Below are 17,494 nucleotides of genomic sequence, written 5' to 3'. Positions count from 1 at the left end.
CCCTGTAGTGGCCCTTGGCCTGGGTCCTGTTCCTGGAGTGGCTCCACTGGGCACAGCCCATGCTGCAGCTCTTTGAGGCAACTCCACCCCTGAGGCCCTGAGTGACAGCACCCTGGCTCACTTAAACTGGAGAGGCGACCCCACCCTCTGAAAGTGCTCTGCCCGCCAGGCCCTTGCACTCTGCATACCTGTGGAGACAGCACAACACAGAGAATAGCTCCTGTCTTCTGTTGAGATAGCTGAACCATACTAACCTCCTTACCAAATGATCACTTGGCCACATTGTTAATGTTCTCAATTTTTGCGACAAGGTTAGACTGAGAATTTTCCAAATCTTTAGGTTCTAATTTCTTTTTGCTTAAAAATTCCATCTTTAAGTCATTTCTGTCATCTTGAATTTTACTATAAACAGTCAGGAGGAGCCAAGGCACATCTTCAATATTTCATGAGAAATAGCTTTAGCTGCATATTCAATTTCATCTCTTGTGTGTTCTACTTTCTACAAAACACTGGAACATGAACATAATTCAGCCAGGTTCTTTGCTACTTTCTAACAAGGATCTCTTCTCCAGCTTCCAATAGTATACTCCTCATTTCAGTCTGAGACCTCATCAGAGTGACATTTACTGTCCGAATTTCCATCAACATTTTTTCGGGATCACTTAGGTGTGCTCTTATAAGATCGAGGCTTTCTCTTCTTTCTTTCTCTTCTACTGTTCTCTTCTTTTTGTTCTGAGCCCTAACCAGAATCACCTTTAAGATTATGTTCTTGGCAATCTAGGCTTTTTCCAGCCTCTACCCATTACCCAATTCCAAAGTTGCTTTCATGTTCTTAGGTATTGTTATGGCAGCATCCCACAGCTCAGTACCAATTTCCATCTTAGTTCATTCCAGCTGCTATAACAAGAATACCATAGAATGGGTGGCTTACACAAGAAACAGTTGTTTCTTACAGTTGTGGAGGCTGGGAAGTCCAAAGTCAGGGCACTGGTACATTCAGTGTCTGATGGGGGCCTGCTTCCTTGTTAATAGATGGCTGTCTTCTCATTGTAACCTCACATGGTAGAAGGACGAAAGGAGCTTTCTGGAATCTCTTTTATAAGTACTCTAATCTCATTCATGAGGGCTCCATCTTTGTGATCTAATCATCTCCCAAAGGCCAACTTCCAAATTCCATTACACTGGGGATTTGGGATGGACCCAAGCATTTAGTCTAAAGCATTGCTTTATATTTATATATGTACTTTTAATGAGCCCTTTATTTTATTTATTTATTTATTTTTATTTTTATTTTATTAAGCTTATGATAGTTCACAACCTTGTGAGATTTCAGTTGTATATTATTGTTAGTCATGTTGTAGGTACACCACTTCACCCATTGTGCCCTCCCACGACCCCCGCTTCCCCTGGTAACCACCGATCAGTTCTCCTCGTCTATATGTTAACTTCCACCTATGAGTGGAGTCATATAGAGTTCGTCTTTCTCTGTCTGGCTTATTTCGCTTAACATAATACCCTCAAGGTCCATCCATGTCGATGCGAATGGGATGATTCTGTCCTTTATTATGGCTGAGTAGTATTCCATTGCGTATATATACCATATCTTCTTTATCCAATCATCAGTTGCTGGGCACTTAGGTTGGTTCCACTTCTTGGCTATTGTAAATAATGCTGCTATGAACATAGGGGTGCATGGGACTCTTGGAATTGCTGATTTCAGGTTCTTAGGAAAGGTACCCAGTAGTGGGATGGCTGGGTCATAAGGTGTTTCTATTTTTAACTTTTTGAGAAATCTCCATACTGTTTTCCATAGTGGCTGCACCAGTTTGCATTCCCACCAACGTGTATGAGGGTTCCTTTTTCTCCACAACCTCTCCAATATTTGTCACTCTTGGTTTGGATATTTTTGCCAATCTAACGGGTGTAAGGTGATATCTTAGTGTAGTTTTGATTTGCATTTCCCTGATGATTAGTGATGATGAGCATCTTTTCATGTGTCTATTGGCCATCCTTATATCTTCTTTGGAGAAATGTCTGTTCATGTCCTCTGCCCATTTTTTGATCGGGTTGTTTGATTTTTTGTTGTTGAGCTGTGTGAGTTCTTTATATATTATGGAGATTAATCCTTTGTTGGATAAGTAGCTTGTAAATATTTTTTCCCAATTAGTGGGCTGTTTTTTTGTTTCAATCCTGTTTTCCTTTGCCTTGAAGAAGCTCTTTAGTCTGATGAAGTCCCATTTGTTTATTCTTTCTACTGTTTCCCTCATCTGAGGAGTTATGGTGTCCGAAAAGATTCTTTTGAAGCTGATGTCAAAGAGTGTACTGCCTATATTCTCTTCTAGAAGACTTTTTGTTTCAGGCCTAATCTTTAGGTTTTTGATCCATTTTGAGTTTATTTTTGTGAATGGTGAAAAAGAATGGTTGATTTTCAACTTTTTACATGTGGCTGTCCAGTTTTCCCAGCACCGTTTGTTAGAGACTTTCTTTTCTCCATTGTAGACCCTCAGCTCCTTTGTCGAAGATTAGCTGTCCATAGAGGAATGGTTTTATTTCTGGGCTTTCATTTCTGTTCCATTGATCTGTGCACCTGTTTTTATACCAGTACCATGCTGTTTTGATTACTGTAGCTTTGTAGTATGTTTTGAAATCAGGGATTGATGCCTCCAGCTTTGTTCTTCTTTCTCAGGATTGCTTTAGCAATTCCCAGTCTGTTGTTGCCCATATGAATTTTAGGATTCTTTGTTCAATTCTGTAAACAATGTCATTGGGATTCTGATTGGGATAGCATTGAATCTGTAGAGTGCTTTAGGTAGTATGGACATTTTAACTATGTTTATTCTTCCAATCCATGTGCATGGAATGTCTTTCCATCTCTTTATGTCGTCATCAATTTCTTTCAAGAAAGTCTTGTAGTTTTCATTGTATAAATCTTTCACTTCCTTGGTTAAATTTATCCCAAGGTATTTTGTTCTTTTCATTGTGATTGTGAATGGGATTGAGTTCTTGAGTTCTTTTTCTGTTAGTTTATTGTTAGTGTATAGAAATGCTAATGATTTATGTATGTTGATTTTATACCCTGCAACTTTGCTGTAGCTGTTGATTGTTTCTAATAGTTTTCCTATGGATGCTTTGGGGTTTTCTATGTATAAGATCATATCATCTGCAAACAGCGAGAGTTTTACTTCTTCATTGCCTATTTGGATTCCTTTTATTTCTTTTTCCTGCCAAATTACTTTGGCCAAAACCTCCAGTACTATGTTAAGAGTGGTGAAAGTGGGCACCCTTGTCTTGTTCCTGTTCTGAGAGGGATGGGTTTCAGTTTTTGTCCATTGAGTATGATGTTGGCTGTGGGTTTGTCATATATGACCTTTATTATGTTGAGGTACTTTCTTTCTATACCCATTTTATTGAGGGTTTTTATCATAAATGGATGTTGGATCTTGTTGAATGCTTTCTCTGCATCTATTGAGATGATCATGTGGTTTTTGTTTCTCGTTTTGTTAATGCAGTGAATCACGTTGATTGACTTGCAGATGCTGAACCATCCCTGTGTCCCTGGTATAAATCCCACTTGATCATGGTGTATAATCTTTTTGATGTATTGCTGTATTCAGTTTGCCAGAATTTTGTTGAGGATTTTTGCATCTCTGTTCATCAGTGATATTGGCTTGTAGTATTCCTTCTTTGTGTTGTCCTTGTCAGGTTTGGGGGTCAGGGTGATGTTGGCTTCATGGAATGTGTTAGGGAGTGCTCCATCTTCCTCAATTTTCTGGAATAGTTTGAGAAGGATAGGTATTAAATCTTCTTTGAATGTTTGGTAGAATTCTCCAGAGAAGCCTTCTGGTCCTGGACTCTTATTTTTGAGGAGGTTTTTGATTACTGTTTCTATTTCTTTACTTGTGCTTGGTCTATTCAGATTCTCTATTTCTTCCTGATTCAGTTTGGGGAGGTTGTAAGAGTCTAGGAATTTGTCTGTTTCTTCTAGGTTGTTCAATTTGCTGGCATATAGTTTTTCATAGTATTCTCTTATGATCCCTTGTATTTCCTTGGTATCCGTTGTGATTTCTCCTCTCTCATTCCTAATTTTATTTATTTGAGATTTCTCTCTTCTTTTCTTAGTGAATCTGGCTAAGTGTTTGTCGATTTTGTTAATTTTTTCGAAGAACCAACTCTTTGTTTCATTGATCCTTTCTGCTGTCTTTTTTGTTTCAATATCGTTTATTTCTGCTCTAGTTTTTATTATTTCCCTCCTTCTACTGACTTTGGGCTTTGTTTGTTGTCCTTTTTCTAATTCTGTTAGGTTTCACTTGAGGTTGATTATGTGAGATTTTTCTTGTTTAGTGAGGTGAGTCTGTATTGCAATGAATTTCCTTCTTAGGACTGCTTTTGCTGTGTCCCAAATGAGTTGGTATGGCATGTTTTCATTTTCCTTTGTCTCCAGATAATATTTGATTTCTTCTTTAATTTCTTCAATAATCCATTGTTTGTTCAGTAGCTTGTTGTTTAGTCTCCACATTTTTGCACCTTTCCATGCTTTATTCTTGTAGTTGATTTCTAGTTTCATAGCATGGTGATCAGAAAAGATGCTTGATATTATTTCAACTCTCTTGTATTTATTGATGCTTGCTTTGTTTCCCAAGGTATGGTCCATCCTTGAGAATGTTCCATGTGCACTTGAGAAGAATGTGTAACCTGCTGTTTTTGGATGAAGTGTCTTATATATATCTATTAAGTCCATGTGGTCTAATTTTTGATTTAATTCTATAATTTCCTTGTTGATTTTCTGTCTGGATGATCTATCCATTGGTGTTAATGGGGTGTTGAGGTCCCCTACTATTATTGCATTGTTGTTGATGTCTCCTTTTAGTTCTGTTAAGAGTTGCTTTACAAATTTTGGTGCTCCTGTGTTGGGTGCATATATATTTATAAATGTTATGTCATCTTGGTGGAGTGTCCCTTTTATCATTATATACTGTCCCTCTTTGTCTTTCTTTATCTCTTTTGCTTTGAAGTCTACTTTGTCTGATATTAGTATAGCGGCACCTCCTTTCTTTTGTTCATTATTAGCTTGGAGTATTGTCTTCCATCGCTTCACTCTGAGTCTGTGTTTGTCTTTGGGGCTGAGGTGTGTTTCCTGCAGGCAGCATATTGTTGGGTCTTGTTCTTTCATCCATCCTGCCACTCTGTGTCTTTTTATTGGAGAGTTCAATCCATTTACATTTAGAGTGATTATTGAAATGTGGGTGCCTACCGCTGCCATTTTATCTTTTATTTTCCAATTCTCTTGCATTTCCTTTGTTTCTCAACCCGTGATTTTTGGGTTACTAATTCAGGTATGTAAATTTCTGTATTGGGTCTCTTCTTATTTGTAATTTGTGTCTTTATTCTTGTTGTTTGTTTACTGGTTACCAGATGGTTAGTATAAAACATCTCATAGATGAGATAGTCCATTTTCTGATAGCCTCTTATTTCCTTAAATTAAAACGTTCTATCCCTTTGCTCTTCCCCTTCTAGGTTGTTATTGTCAGATTTTTTCCCCCTACTTTCTTGGTTGTGAGTTTGTGGTTAAAATGACAGGGTTATATTTATTCTTGGTGATTCCCTTCCTTTTATCTTTAATGTTTTATTTAACTTTTGCTAACCTGTTCTGATGGAGGGCTGCTACTTTCTGTTATTGTCCTTCTACTTATCTCCTTTGCTCTTGGTTTTGTAGCCCCTTTCCTTTTTTTGATTTTCCAGGTATGAGGGTTTTCCTGAGCATTTCTTGAAGAGGAGGTTTTGTGGCAATGAACTCCCTTAATTTTTGTTTAGCTGGGAAAGTTTTTATTTCTCCATCATATTTGAAGGATATTTTCACTGGGCAGAGTATTCTTGGCTGCAGGTTTTTGTCCTTCAGAGTTTTGAATATATCATTCCACTGTCTTCTAGCCTGTAAAGTTTCTGTTGAGAAATCTGCTGATAGCCTTATGGGGCTTCCTTTGTAGGTTATTTTCTTCTGCCTGGCTACCCTTAGTATTTTCTCCCTGTCGTTGACTTTTGCTAGCTTCACTACTATATGCCTAATGAGCCCTTTATTTTAAATTAGTTTTAGATTTACAGAAAAGTTGAGAAGATAGTACAGACAGTTTCAATATACTCTACGTCCATTCTCCCTTATTATTACATTTTACGTTAGTATGGTACTTTTTTGTAATTAATGAACCAACGTGAATACATTATTACTAGCAAAGGCCACATTTTACTCAGGTTTCTTTAGTTTTTACCTAATTTCCTTATCCTATCCCAAGGTTTCATCCAAGACACCACAACACATTTAGTTGTTATGTCTCCTTAGGCTCCTTTAGACTTGTGGTACGGTTTCTCAGACTTTTTTGCTTTGATGACATTGACAGTTTTGAGGAATATTAGTCAGATATTTTGTTCTTTAATTTAGATATTATGCTAGGGGTGTTTGTTACTAAGAGAGTGTGATTGCTTCTAGATCCTCTCAGCTGACATAGCAAAGAATTATATGTGCATATGCTAGCCAATGTGTATACACATATCTATAGTTTTTTCTACATCTAAACATCTGTATCTACATACTAAGCTTAACACGTCTCCTACTCTAATCCGTTACCACAGGAATCAGTCTAGCCTCCTTGCTTTACATTTTTGCATATCTATTTAAAGTCTGGTTTAATTGGAGAAAGTTGTCTTCTCAAACTTATTCTGCATTCAGTTCACTGAACTATCATATACCATGAAGCCTCTGGAGAACTCTGTGCTTGTGAAGGAATGAGAGTGAAAAAGATGAACACCATGTTAGAATTATAATGAAGAGCTCTTGAACCCTGAAAGGATTTTGTGGACCACCAGGGGTCTCCAAACCACACTTTGAAATCTGCTGCCTTGTATGATCCCTGCTTTTGTCACTCAATGCAATGTTGGCCCAAATCTTGTCTTTTTTTGTTGTTTTTGCAAGGAAAAGTGCAAAGGTCTCCTTTAAAAGGATAGAACTGGATAGGAGATTAGCTGGCAATTAAATGGGATTTACTTATTACATATTTGTATTACTATGATTTCATTTACCTTCCAAAGGTCTAGTTCAGCTTTTCCATTGTTAAAATATGGAGAAATCTGGGATAAATTATTGGAGGTGGTCATTTGGCATAGAAAATTTGATTTTGTATAAAATTTTATTCATTTGGCTACAGTACTTGACTGTATTCATAGATTTTCATAATAGCATTTACTCAGAAAATGAAAGAACACTTGATTTTTTAAACGTCATTCTCAGAAATACTCTTTAGACAGACTATTGCTTTGCAGGGTCTTGCTCTTCCCCTCAATGGAAAAGGAAGTACATAGAGGATGTTCAATCTGATCATATTTTGGTGGTGCCAGCGTTTTTTATCTATCTTTATTTTTCCCCAAATTATGGGGAAGGAGATCTTGTCATTTACAGCATTTAAGCTTGATGGCATATATTCAGGAGATTAATTAATTGATTGATGATAATTCATTATTATCCATTTTCCTTCTAAAAAGATTATAACAGTGACATTTAAAAAAGAAAAGCTATCTCATTAACCACCTAAGTGTGTCATAATTCTGTGTGCGTTTTGTGAAATTTAGACAAGCTGGACTTCAAGGCTGAAACATTTAGAGATCTTCATATATTTTACCAAAATCAATTGTCTATACTGGAAATGAAATAGCATTTAATAATTGTAAAATGTAAAATATATAGCCAGAGAAAATGATTGTGGACTCTTAGGTTCTATATTGAAAGTGCTCTTAAGAACTTGTATTACAATGTATGAAGACATTACACAGAGCTTTAGTTATCAAAACAGTTTGGAACCAATGCATTAAAAGTTTGATTAAAGGAAAAGAACAAAGAAATACAGAAACTTTTATGCAGTAAATTTTTGCTATAAATACTTTTAAGACTAGGATTACCCACATACTGAAACCAGAAAAAGATATTACAAGAAAATAATGTCATGAAAAAAATTCTAATGGGGTATATATATGTATATACATATATAGATAAATATATGTGTGTATATATGTACATACATATAAATATATATATAAATATTCTACGTATAAATACATATACATTTGTATATATATAAATATAAATGTAAACACATATATATACACACACACATGAGAGTGTATTGAACATGATGACTGAACAAGTGGGTTTATCTGAGCAATTAAGAAAACTCTCAGTAAACTAGGAAGAAAAAGTTTGTCTTTTCAAATGGATAAAGGGTGTCTATGAAAAACCTACAGGTAACATCATATGTAATGATGAAAGACTGTTTCCCTCTCCCTAACATTGGGAACAAGGCAAAGATATCCACTGCAACCACTTTTTTCCAACAAAATGTTGCTCAACAGTACATATTTTTTTCACAGACGATATAATGACTTACATAAAAAATTTGAAGGTATCTGCAAACAACATTACTGGCATTAATAAGAGACTTTAGCAAAGTTACAAAGTACAGGGTCAATATACAAATATTAATCATAGTTCTATCTACTAGAAATAAGCATTTGGAAATGAGAATTTTTGAATAAAATTCATTATAATATAATCAAAAAATGAAATAACTAGGGATTTAAAAAATCACGGCATTGTCTATATAGTAAAAACTATAACACTTTTCTGAGAGAAATTAAAGAAGATGTAAATAGACAGAGGGATATATAATATTCATGGAATGAAGACTCTATTGTTAGGATGTCAATTCTCTCTAAATTTTTTTATAGATTTAATGCAATGTCAATCAAAAACCTCGTAGACTTTTTTCCTGTAGAAACTGACAAGCTGATTTTAAAATTTATGTGGAAATGTAAAGATTCTAAAATAGCCAAAAAGAAAAAAAAAAGCAAAGTTGGAATATGTTATACTCCCTGATTTCAATACTTATTTTAAAATGACAGCAATCTAGACAGTATAGTATTGACATAAGCATGTTGGAAAACTTCTTGTCCAATATTTCTTTAGATATTGTTTCTGTTTCATTCTCTCTCATTTCCTTCAGACATTCCAAACATGGCCTTTAAGTTTCAATAGAACACTTGAGGTATCAAGACTCTGTAACTTGGAATTTAATTCCAAACTCTTTCTTCTCAGCTGCTAAAGTATCTGATAAGCTCCTTTAGCATTTTAGCTGCTCCTTTTGGTTGCATGCCTTAGAAACTTGCTCTACCCGTATCAATTCAGAAATCAGCCAAGGATTTTATGGGATGGTCTATGCACAATTTGGGGCTCTCCTTCCTAGCACTCTACATTCCTCTGCTGATTTCTTCCTTTACTAAACACTCTACACAGTTATTGAGTTAATATGCTACTTACAGCCAAGCAAATATCTAAACTAGAATTTTCACCATTGTGCTCAAAGAAGACTCCTATTTTATCATCTGTTGAAATGAGATTAGCTCCCACATGAGAGATTTGTTGTGAGACTTCCATATGCAGGTCTGGAAACTTAGTCTTGAAATGTAATTTTCTCTTTATGAGGGGATTGGTAACAGTTGTCAGAGCACTAAATCGCTAGCAAGAAGGGTCCCTGAGACATGCCAAATGGAGATTGGGGCATGCGTGCAGAGGCCAAGTGGGAGGAAGAGTTCGTCGATAAAAAGTAGCCATTAACTAAAGATATTATTCTTCATATTTTACATAGGATTAGTGAAACTTCAGCGGTTCATAAAACAAATGGGTGAAGATGAAGGTGGTGACTAAAACCATGTGTAAGCCACTTTTTCTTGCTATCAACGTTCAGAAGAATATTGTAATTTATAGGCAAAAGACCAATATCTCATGGGAGAGCAGAGAACTGAGATTTCCCTGAAAAGAAAAAACATAGCATAACCCAGAAGAAAGACTGGTATGGTCACGCTTGGGGGATTTGTGTTCCGATTCTGATCTGTCAGTAACAGGTAAATCACTGACATGGAAAATTTTAACATCTTTTAGGATTTAACCTTTTTGTTTTGTTTTAATAAAAGGCGGAAATTAGGATGGAAGGAATCTTAAACCTACTTCATCTGTATAATTTTATAAGTAAAAAAAACATAGAAATGATTTGGCACAAAAAAAAGTCCCAGGAACTTTCTTTCCCTTAGCTTTTGAGGATTGACAGCCTTTGAGCAAAGATGAAACAAGAACAGAGGTGATAAAAGGTCAACTAAGGCTTTACTAGAGTGAGAAGATCTTTCATGGGTGTGGTGAAAAATTATTGGCAAATTAAAAAAAAGGGGCTTTGATGTTAACTGACCTGATTCTTAAAGCACCAGTGATATAAGGTAGTCCAAGAAAGGTGATTGGTCCAGAGATTAACAGGTCAAATTATGTCTGCCCAATATATATTCTCTATTTGTTTGTTTGTTGATCTATCAATTAATTAATTGAGTCTGGGCACTTATATGTGCCAAACATTGCTTTTAGAGGTTTTAAACACTTGTAAAGTTTAATTCATATCTTCAAACATCTCAAAAATCTAAAAAGAAAAATGTAAACATAACTATGTTTTAATACATATATTAGCTGGTCTAATCTTTGTAATCTTTATTAACAATGGCAAATCATCTATTGAGAGACACATGTTTTTTTCTCCTTTTAACATCTCTGAAATAAAAATGGGCTAAACAATAAATGATGTCTTAACGTTGTGCCATAGTTTATTTGGCAGTGTTTCTTCTTTCTTTCTTGGTTACATAAAATAATGATGCATCTTAAATCAGAGGCATCTTAGTTTAGATGAAGTACAGCATATACATCTCCTTGGAATGCATTTTTAAAAACATCAAAAATGAATAATATATAAGATACATGGTAAATTCTCATTCAGATGTTAATTATGAGAAACATGACAGGTAGACTTGGATCTGTGATACATTGACCTTATACTTCCCACCATTGCCATCCAATGCCAAACGTCAGTAATTCCAGAAGGAAATAAGTACCTCCATGATTCTGCTTGGATCACTAGGTCCTTCTCAGAGTTTAATGCTCAATGTTCTACCAAATGAGATCTGGGAATCTTTATAACTGAAAAGCTGAAGTTAATATTTCTGATAATTATAATGATTATAATCATAGAAATTTGTACTTTTTGAAGAACTGGGAAACTAGTCAATATGCTAGACACAACTACTGAGATTTTTTTGTTTTATATCACACAATAATATTATAAAATAAGTATTATTGCTTTCCTTACTTTAGAAATGAGTAACTGAAGCATAAAATGTTTAAGTAATTTATGTAAAGTCTCCGAGTGAGTAGTGAGTAGAGCAGGATACAAAGCCAGGCCTCTGCCTATTTAAGGTGTGGTATTTCCTCCCAGAAACATACAGGGAACATGAACAAGTGCAAGCAATAAAATAATGAAACCAATAGAAAATAATCCACCATCAGTCTGTTTTCTCCTTGAGAGAATTTATAACATAGATTATTGAATCAATAATCCCTCTTGATTTAAAAAATGTGTGGAGATTAGGAGCAGATCAAAGTGACACGGTAGAGTGACCGCTTGTAGAAATCTATCTGAGTGGAAAATTAATGGAAACAAACCTCCAAATCAAGGAAGAAGACTTGTCCCTTAGGGCTACTAGGGAAGATGTCCTAACTCTGAGTGCTGTAATGGAGAAAGTAGACAAAGGGCAAGACGCCATCAACAAAGCTCACGACCTGATGTGTGTCTTTAAAAGCCCTTCTTCCTGATCTTTCAGTGACTCCAGAGAAGAAATGTTCACTGAGGTGGCACGAAATTGAAGGAAGGGAACTCAAAATAGACCGCTTGCTCCACCTGGTAGAGTGTCAAATACAAATTCCAATAACTAGCTTGTCTTTGTTTAAGAGACTTTTTTAAAAAGCTTAACACACTAAAAGATAAAGTGGGGCATCTTATGTTGCTAATGGTCAAGCATATATGAGTCAGTATTTTTTTTTTTCTTTTAAAGATATGCTGTTGTCATTTGGATTTGAAAAAAATACCATGAAGCTTTTGATATTTGAAACTGCTAAAAATAATCAGACTTCTTCTGCCAGATGACAGAAAGGTCATATTTGTGACGCAGGCCTTAAAATTACTGCAGTTCAAACTTCACAAATGGAAGGATCATTGTAATCAGTGATAAACTTTTAATCTCACAAAAATATAGAGTAATATGTCAGATAGTCTTCCCCAATCTTTTTCAAACAACTTGTTAAATATACTGGACCTTAACATACAAATCCTTGGAATTTTGGCAAAATAACATTTTATGTTATTTTTTATTGTGTTTAGCTATGTTTCAATAAAAAAAGGAAATTTGGCTCGAGTGTGTAAAAGTTAAATTTACTCTTTACTTACAAAGCCTTTACTTTTTTCAAAAGGATTCCACTTTAAAACCATTAATGTATCTGATTTCCATCTTCAGGAAACTGTAGAAGATTTCTAAAGATTTAAGAAAAGTCTAGACTCCAGCTAGGCTGAATGTATATCATTCTTAGGTTGCATTTAAATGTCTGAATTTATTCTGAAACACTGTCATGGGAGAAAGGGATTATACTTAATAGTATATCTATTGATTTCACTGTTTATTCACTATACCTTCATATATACAGAGTTTCACCCATATAGTGGACCATTGCAGCATTCTGTAGAATGTCAAAGCAAATAAAATCCCTGCAGGATATATTTTGACAGAGAGCAGGAGATTTTTCATAGTCCTGTGTCAAGGCAATGAATGTGTATTTATGTTATTCACATGTAAAAATGAACTGCTTTTGATTTTCCTTGTTGACATATTTTGAGAACTCATTTCCCAGATCAATAACTGCATACAGAATATCAGAAGCTGAGTGGATCATTCCAGTAAAGATGCCTTATGCAGTATAACAACTTCAATTAATGCTACCAATGTGTAGGTTTGTGATAGTCTACCATCACTTACCATGACCAGCCTTGTTTTTACAGAGGGCATGCTGGTGGAGTTAACTGAGAAAGGGTGGAGGTTATCCTCTGCATTCTTTAAGATTTTGATAATTCCTCCTACATTTTTATTTTATCCTAACCGAGGGTTGAGAGGGGGCTCTTATGATACAGGTAGGAGAACAAACATGGATTTTCTGCCAGTTACAAAATGTATGCATTTGAGGATGAGGGAAATAAATATAGGGTAGATCTGCTGAACCACTGGACTCACTATGAGATTGGAGATATTAGTTATGAATGCCCTTCAATATGTAAACTATTTCTTCCCAGGAAAAAGACAGTATTCCTATCCTTGGGCTGTGCTGATATATGACTTGGTTTCTGATTTGACGGCAATGAGGGGCAGCAGAGATGGATCTTGAGGAAGGCAAACAGTATTCCTTAAGTAAGTTCTTTGCAGAGTATTTAAGCAAGGGAAAGCTACTCTTCTCTAAAACAGGTAAAAGTTGCTTAGAAGATCCTGGGAATCTGTGGGTTGCAGACTCCTAGGATTCTCTAGCAAAGCGTCTTTTTTCCAAGTTGCAGAATCCCACACTTTTTCTCTAAGGGTCACAGGATACAAGATTAATATATAAAAATCAATTGTATTTCTTCATGTTGTAATAAAGAATTGGAAATCAAAATTAAAAATTGCAGCTTACAAATCACCAAAGAGCATAAAATACTTAGATATAAATGTAACAAAATATATGTGAGATATGAATGCCAAAATCTGAAAAACACTGATGAAGGATCAAAGAAGATCAAACTAACTGAAAAGAGATATATCAAGGTAACGCAAGGACTGGAAGACTGAATATTATTAAGATGTTACTTACCCCAAACTGAACTACAGATACAATGAGATTTCAACCAAAGACTTGAATTGAATTTTTTAATAGAAAATAACAAGATGATTCTAATATTTATATGAAAAGGCAAAGGATCTAGAATTATCAACACAATTCTGGAAAAAAATGAACAAACTTGGAGGCTTCCCACTGCCTGATTTTAAGACTTACCATAAAGCTGTAGTAATCAAGTTGATGTGGTATTGGTGAAAGGAGGGACACAAAAATCAAAGGAACATAAAATAGTCCATAAATAGGCCAACACATGCATGGTCATTTGATTTTTAACAAATGTTAAAGGCAGGTCAATGGCAAAAGGATAGTCTTTTCAACAAATGATGCTGGAATAGCTGGTCATTCGTTTCCAAAGAACAGATCTTGACCATAATTTGCACCATATAAAAAAATTTAACTCAAAGTTGGTTATAGACCTAAATATAAAACCTCAAACTATAAAACTTTGAGGAGAAAACATTATGACCACAGGTTAAGCAAAGATTTCTTAATACAACACTAAAGAATGACTCATGAAGAAAAAGATGATACAATGGAATTCATCAAAATGAAGAATTCTTCTCTTCAAAAGACGCTTTTAAGAGAATGAAAATATAAGCTACAGAGTGAAAGAAATCTTTTCAAAATGCATATCTGATAATTTCTTGTACCATACACATTATTTGATTCCTTTTATATGACATTCTGGAAAGGCAAAATGTTTTGGTACAGAAAACAGATTAGTGCTTGTCCTGGGCTGGGGGTTAGGGGTGGGACTGATTATGATGGACAATGGGAAAATTTGGGGGACTGTTAATAATTTTCTATATCTTTTTTTGTTGTTGGTTACAAGACTCAATGCATTTTTAAAAACTTGAAGAATCATAAACTCTAATGAGTATATTTTATATTTAAAGTATGGTTTTTAAAAAAAGAAAAATAGGAGAGATGACAGGCCATTGAGCAGTAACACGAGCCTACCCGATCTCTAATGTTTCTCTCCTGTACCTTTGACCTGATCCTCTGGTGAGCTGCCTCGGTTGGCAGGTGCAAGCTGAGTTCTGGGTGGAATACTGAAGGATTTTGCTATGATGTCCTATATTTTGGTCTGGCCAAGACACCTAAATGCAACTCAGTTTTTGACTTTTGTGTCACAAAGGGGCTATGGGCTACCTTGGAGCTTTTACTGGATTTCTGCTGGAGAAGCTATATAAGGTTCCAGCCACGAATTTTGAAAATCGTGAGTCTCATTTGTGGTCACTGCAGTTTTCAAAGGAAAATGATATTATGAGCAGCAATCACTTGATACTTTAACGGTTTTCTTGGTTTTGAGCAGATATTTTTACTCAGTTGGCTACCAACTAACTATAGAGAGGAAGTGAAAAAACAGTTTTCTATAGAATTTACTGCACTAATTGAAATAAAATGTAAGAATTTTTAAATGTTTAATCATGTTAAAAGAGAAAGCAAAGCCCGAGAGTGCTCTTCTTGGAAGTCGTCAGCTTTGTAAAAAGTCATCATGGTAAGCAAGCCTAGGCACAGGCACTTAAAAATTAAACAGTTCCAACTCTGTACCTCAGGGTGACATCGATTTTTTCCTAGCTTTATTGAGATATAGTTAACATATAGCATTGTGTAAGTTTAAGATGTACAATGTAAGGATTTGGTACATATATATATTGCAAAATGATTACCACAATAAAGTTCGTTAACACATCCATCATTTCACATAACCACATTGTTTTTGGTGTGGTGAGAACATTTAAGATCTATTCTCTTAGCAATTTCAAGTATATAATACAGTATTGTTAACTATAGTTATAGTCACCTTATTGATCCCCAGAAGTTAGTCACCTTATAGCTGGAAGTTTGTACCCTTTGACCAAAATCTCCCCCATTTCCCCTACCCCCTAGACCCTGGCAGCCATCATTCTATTCTCCGTTTCTACAAGTTTGGCTTCATTTTAGATTCCATATATAAGAAAAATCATACAATACTTGTCTGTCTGACTTATTTCACCTAGCATAATGCCCTCAAGTTCCATCTATGTTGTCTCAAATGGCAAGATTTCCTTCTTTATGGCTGAATAAATTATATATATATATATATGATATTAAAGACTCATATATCACATTTTATTTATGCATTTATCTATTGATGGACACTTTGGCACTTAGGTTGTTTCCGCATCTCAGCTATTGTAAATAATGCTACAATAATCATGGGGATACAGGCATCTCTTTGAGATAGGGATTTTACTACCTTTGGATATATATCCTCAAGTGGAATTACTGGATCATATAGTAGTTCTATTTTTAATTTTTAATCACAATTAAAAATTAATTAATAATTTTAATTATTGTTTTCCACAGTGGTTGTACCAATTTACGTTCTCATCCACGGCGCATAAGGGTTCCCTTTTCTCCACATTCTCTCCAGCACTTGTTGTCTTTTGTCTTTTAGAGAATAGCCATTCTAAGAGGTGTGAGATGATATCTGATCGAGGTTTTGATTTGCATTTCCCTGATGATTAGTGATGTGGAGTATGTTTTCATATGCCTGTTGGCCATCTGTATGTTTTCTTTGGAAAAATATCTATTCTGGTCCTCTGCCCATTTTTAACAGGACTATTTGGGGATATTTTTTGCTATTGAGTTACATGTGTTCCTGATTATTTTCGATATTAACTCCTTATCTTATATAGCCTTGAAAATATTTTCTTCCATTTCCCAAGTGCCTATTCATTGTGTTGATTGTTTCTTTTGCTGTGATTTCAGGTTCTACATTTAAGCCTTTAATCCATTTTGAGTTAATTTTTGTGAGTGGTGTACAATAGGGGTCCAATTTCTTTTGCAGGTGGATATCCAGTTTTCCCAAAACTCTTTATTGAAAAGACTGTAATTTCCCATTTGAGTATTTTGGCTCCTTTGTCAAATATTAGTTGACTGTATTTGCATGGGTTTATTTCTGGGCTTTCTATTCTGTTCTGTTGTTCTATGCCTCTGTTTCTATGCCAGACTATGACTTTAGCTTTGTAACGTAGTTTGAAATCAGGAAGTATTATGGCCCCAGCTTTGTTCTTCTTTCTCAAGATCATTTTGACTAATTGAGGTCTTTTGTGGATCCCTGTGAATTTTAGGATTCTTTGTTCTATTTCTATGAGAAATGCCATTGTAATTTTGGTAGGGGTTGAGTTGAATCTATTGATGGCTTTGAGTAGTATGGATATTTTAACAATATTAATTCTTCTGATTCACAAACATGGACCTTTCTATTTATTTGTGTCTTCTTCCATTTCTTTGATCAATGTCTTATAGTTTTCAGCATATAGACCTTTTAACTCCTTGCTTAAATTTGGTCTTAATTATTTTATTGTTTTTGATGTATCGTGAATGAGATTGCTTTCTAATTTCTTTTTTGGATAGTTCATTGTTAGTATATAGAAATGCAACTGATTTTTGTATGTTGATTTTTTATCCTGCAACTGTACTGAATTTTTTTATTAATTCTAATGCTTTTTGGTGGAGTCTTTAAGGTTTTCTATATATAAGATCATGTTGTTTGCAAACAGACAAGTCTACTTCCTTTTCAATTTGGATATCCTTTATTTCTTTTTCTTGCCTGATTGCTCTGACTAGGACTTCTAGTACTATGTTGAATAGGAGGAGGGAGAGTAGGAACTCTTATCT

The sequence above is a fragment of the Equus caballus genome, chromosome 10 (assembly GCF_041296265.1).
Source record: "Equus caballus isolate H_3958 breed thoroughbred chromosome 10, TB-T2T, whole genome shotgun sequence".
NCBI lineage: Eukaryota > Metazoa > Chordata > Mammalia > Perissodactyla > Equidae > Equus > Equus caballus.
This window is presented reverse-complemented; position numbering follows the sequence as displayed.